Raw genomic sequence first — 5,449 nt, 5'->3', positions numbered from 1 at the left:
ATGTCTCGCTGGATACGCCCAAGACTGGACGGGCGGTAGCTGTTGTTTTTTGTTTCCGTATTTCTGTTGTTCATTAATGGCAAGTGAAATTCGAGAACGTAATTTCATTTGAATTGCTTGTTTAACCAGGTCTTGAACAATCGTCACGACGGTCATAGCTTGTTATGATTGCCTGAACCATGCGTAAAGAGAAAATCGAAACATTGAACGTCGCGTGAAGCTGGATCTTAATGAAGGCCTAAGTACTCTTTCGTAGGATTTCAAATATCGTCGGTTGCAGTGTTTTGCTTACTGAGCAGAAAAATTCGGTCCCAGGTCCTTTCATATTAAAAATGTAAATTAAGATCGCTTGTGTATCGTGTATTTTGCGAAACTCGTTGTTGTCGTTGGTTCCGGATTTGAATGGATACACAAATTTGAGCAACGGTATTCTGTGATATGAGGGGCTCGGTGGCCTTAGAACAACCGGTTTTGCTTACTGAGCAGAACATCATGAGTCTAATCTCAGGCCCATCCACATTCAAGATTCGTCAATCGTTTTATTTGTTAATATGACTAAATGGTAATAACAGCAACTCGGTGATTAAAAAGGTGCTCGTCTGCCTAGTGGCAAACGTTTTTGCTTACTGAGCAGAAGACCGTGAGTTTAGTCCCAAGCTCCTTCGCGTTATATGATCGTTAGGACATCAATTCAGCTTATCGTTTACCAAAACGAACCCTGCTGCAAGCCCAACCCTTTTATCCAACATCCCAGTGATTTCTCGTTGAAGTGCAGAGGTGTTCTCGGCTTCCATCAAAGCGAGTGTCACGTCAACACATTCCTACCCCTTCTTTTCTCGACCTGTGTTTGGGCACGTCCAGCGCTGGTATTGCCTAGTTTTAAATCACCAGTTTTTACACATTGAGGATGATTGCTAGTCCCAAACATCGTCTATTGGTTCTCTGTGTAATTACAGCTGGTCTGGCAATAACAGAGTAGCAACCGTGGGCGGTTAATCATGCTCAGGCTCATGCTCATTCATTTATTCCTGTTGAGCCTCAAGTTTTGCATTTTTGAGACGTGATTGTACATTGTAGCTGAAACATCCTGATCGTTTTTGTGCTTCAGGATACGAAATATTATGTTCAACCTTGATTTTTACTACTTGGCATTCTTTTTGGAAAAGTGGACATTTCCTGAAGGTAGATCTGTGGTCACCGTTGCAGTTAATACAACGAGGATTCATTTCGCAGTTTTCGTCTAGGTGCTCATTTCTGCAGTTGTAGCAGCGTTGGGGTCCAGGATATCTTGAACGGATATATGTCCATATACGAAGCAACCGTAGCATTACATTGGATTTGGGTAGAAGGGTCGCGTAGCCACACGTACTCCTACTACTTTCACGTGTTTGGGGTATGTTGATTTCCCAAATGTAAGTATGAGAACTGGAGTGTTGACGTTCGAACCGTTTACCTTTCGGGACATTCGTTTGACGTGTGACACTCCTTGATCAACTAGATGCGACTCGTTTTCCAATTCCGTCATGCGAATCAGGTCGTAGGATGAGATAACGCACTTACATGAGTTCAGCTTAGCAGTGTACTGTGTGCATTTTGCTTCGCTAGTAGCTGATTCTATCAGACCACCAGCAGCTGCTTCGATGATTTTGCCAATTATGAATGGATTTTCTGATATAATATCCCCGTCTTTTCTCGTCATTTGTAGGATAGTTAGTTGACCAAATTCGTTCCTTGGGTCCATGAAGTGTGGTAGAAGAGGCCGGGGGTGCTCTTCCGAGTTGTCTCCACTACTGGAGACAGCAATCTCCTAATTTAAATGTGCCTGTGTTCCCCACCTTAATAACGGTCAGGCGAAGATTTGAAAAACAATAACTGGTAACGGTCACCTGTTACCTACCCCAATTGATATTTGTTTTTCAACTATTGAGTTTTGTTGTGGTCGCTCTTTTCACATGTATCGAGAGCTACAAGAATCTCACTTTACCGGTGCTATTCATAGAGACTATGCCTTCCATTTGCATCTTGGAGATGGACTTTTGGTCGAAGTTTGGAGTGAGAGCAACCATCTGCGGGATAACCGCTAGCTTGGAAAATGGAGTCTCGGTTATCGAAAAATTAGCAACGCAAGAGAAGGAGCAGCTTCAGGCGGTAATCCAGAAATTTCCAACCTCTCAGAACCAAGGCCATTTGGGAAGAACAACGCTGTACTACCACAAGATAGATACGGGGATCTCACCACCATTCAAACAGAAATATTATCCGATGTCCAAGTTTGTCTTGGAGGACTTAAACAAAGAAGTAGACCGAATGTTGGTGCTAGGAGTCATCGAGGACGCCGTTTGCTGTCCATGGAACAACGCCACAGTTGCCAATACCACAGATAGCCTCAATCGTAAACAACTTGAGCGGGTCGAGGTTCCTGTCTTCCATCGATCTAGAATCGGCGTTTTGGCAGATACCGCTGGAAAAAGAATCGAAGCAGAAAACCGCCTTCACCATCCCTCAGCGTGGACATTATCAGTTCACCGTAGTACCTTTCGGGCTGTCAACGGCCAGTCAAGCGCTTTCACGCGTGATGAATCACCTTTTCATCGATCTCGAGCCGAAGGTATTTGTTTACCTAGATGACTTGGTCTTAGCTACGGAAACGTTACAGGAACATCTGGATCTCTTGGAGGAAATCGCACGGAGACTAAAGAGCGCAGGGCTAACAATCGACGCGGAGAAGTCAGTCTTTTGCAGGAAAAGCCTGAAGTACCTGGGATACGTGTTGGACGAAGAAGGATGGCACGTTGACGCAGAAAAAGTAGAAGCGATCAGCAAGTTTCCGGCTCCAACCACAAAAAAAAAAGAAGTTCAACGGTTCATCGGAATGTGTGGCTGGTATCGCAGATTCATTAAAGACTTCTCGGAAACCACCGCTCCTCTCACGGAACACACGAGGACCAAAACGAAATTCCGGTGGACGGAAGAATGCGAGAAAGCGTTCCAGACTCTCAAAGCTCATCTCGTCTCGGCACCGGTGCTGGCGACTCCGGATTACTCAAAACCGTTCGCAGTCGCTTGCGATGCGAGTGACGTCGCAATAGGAGGAATTCTCACGCAGGACAACGAAGGTGACGAAAAAGTAATCTGCTACTTCTCGCAAAAGCTCTCGTAATTCGGTTCTTTATGGAGGTTACCTCGAAGGCGCGCACTTCACCATCTACTGCGATCACTCGAGTCTAACCTACTTAAAGACCATGAAGAACCCTACGCCTCTCCTAGCTAGGTGGATTCTTCGGATGAACGCGTATTCGTTTGATATAAAATATCGGAAAGGATCTTCAAATGTTGTTCCGTTGTCTGAGTCGAGTGGAGATAGTAAACGTTGTAAACGCTGCTCGGTCTGGAACGTCGGATCTGTGGTTCGAAAAGCTGATGGAGGAGGTTAAAACGAATAGGGACAGCTTCCCAGACTTCAGGATTCTCGGAGAACAACTATATAAAAACTGCATCGTGAAGGACGAAACTGGAGGCAAATGTCATCGTTGGAAAAAGGTCGTTCCTTCGCATCTATGACAAGAGCTAATACATCGCTACCACTATATCCCCACAGCCGCTCACCTCGGGTGCGAGCGCACACTTCACCGCATTCAAAGAGACTACTATTGGCCCCAAATGGCAACGGACATCCGCAAATATGTGCAAGCCAGTGACGTGTGTAAGGCCAGCAAAGCGCCCAATACAACGCTGACACCCACACTAGGAAACCCCAAACCGGCGCAGTTACCGTGAGAGTTAATATCGATCGATTGGGTAGGTCCCCTCACACGCTCAAAAAAGGGAAATACGGTACTCCTAGTGATTGTCGATTGAGTAACCAAATTCGTCATCACGGAACCTTTTCGCACAGCAAACGCCCAAAAGATGTCTGATTTTCTAGAGCAATACGTGTTTCTTCGGTTTTCGACGCCAAGGATCATTGTTTCGGACTCTGGATCACAATTTCTCTCCCAAGTCTTCCAAACATTGCTGAAAAGGTATAACGTAATCCACATGAGAACTGCATTCTATACACCGATGTGCAACGCGGCCGAAAGGACCAACCGCACGCTGATTACTGTGTAAGATCCCTCCTAGACGATGACCAACGGGACTGGGATGTGCACATCCAGCATGTGGTATGTGCAATCAATACAGCGAAGCATGAAGCCCTCGGCTGCAGTCCTTACTATTGCAATTTCGGAAGAGACCACATCCTGTTCACGGAGCAATATCCTTTGGCGAAGCTGAATTCCTCTAAGGATCCCGTCGAAGCCCAAAAAATACGAGTCGCAGCAGTGTAATAGGCCATGTGATATCTTTCTTAGACATCGACTAGTCGCCGTGAGGGTTCACATAATCAATGTTTATTCTTGTATCAGTTTGGTTACATCTTACTTAAACTCTACACATCTTCATAATTCTACACAAATAACAATTAGGTGGGGAGGCGCTTGGAGTTGCCGTTTTAACCAATAAGAGTTCAATTAGAAATTTGTCAACAAGAGAGAAGTCGACGCTAAAACAAATGGGAAAGAGAGTTCGGCGCTGTGACTTGTAACATGATGCGCTTGGCGTCTGTCAGGCTTATTGGTGCATAAGCAAGAATTATCGATTGGCTATAAGTGTCGTGTATGGGAACAAATGTGGTTCGGAGAAGGAAGAGTCAATTTACGGTTCGCTATCTGGGAATGTTTTGAGGTGACGAAAACATGGGTCATCGTTTAGTGCTGCATGGGAAAATGCGTTCGCAATAATTTAATTTGAAGTGGTGTTTTACACTTGTGCAACTAAGCAATCAATTGTAAACCTCCACCGAGCTGATGGTTTGAAGTATGAGAACTTTTGGTTTGGATTGTGGGAATGTCTGGGTTTTGTCAATTGTGTCAATGTAAGGATTTTATGAACTGTGGGAATGTTTGGAACCTTGAAGCATGAGCTAATGAAGGCTTGAGGATAATGTGTGGCATGCATGTTTCATGTCACTGGCGTTCATGATAATTTATGATAATTTGGGAATATTAGAAATGCTACAATTTGGGATGCTACACCTTCCCCCTTTGGGAGAATGATGCAATGAAATGAAATCATTCGTCATAGGCTTTTCTCCAAGTACCTCATATAAAAATGTTCTTAATTTTTAATCCTAACCGAATTTCGCACTTCTTAGTTCGTGACTAAGAATTCTTTTTTTTTTTTAGATTTTGATTGTTCTGTTTTTGTGTACTTTTGTTACTTTTTGTGTTTCTTTATGTTTAATTTTGCAGTTTGGGTCATCTATTTCGGTTACAATGAATGGTCCTAAGTAAAATGGATCAAGTTTTCTGCGGTTTTCGTTACTGAGATACACTTCATCTCCTACTTTTATATCGATTTTATTTGTATTTCTATTGCATACTTCTCGTCTTTTTGTTTTTTGTTCAAG

Source organism: Ochlerotatus camptorhynchus, unplaced genomic scaffold (assembly GCF_037179485.1).
Source record: "Ochlerotatus camptorhynchus isolate MF236.1 unplaced genomic scaffold, CSIRO-AGI_Acam_v1.1 ptg000371l, whole genome shotgun sequence".
NCBI lineage: Eukaryota > Metazoa > Arthropoda > Insecta > Diptera > Culicidae > Ochlerotatus > Ochlerotatus camptorhynchus.
The sequence above is the reverse complement of the archived record's forward strand: the minus strand, read 5'-3'. Positions refer to the sequence as shown.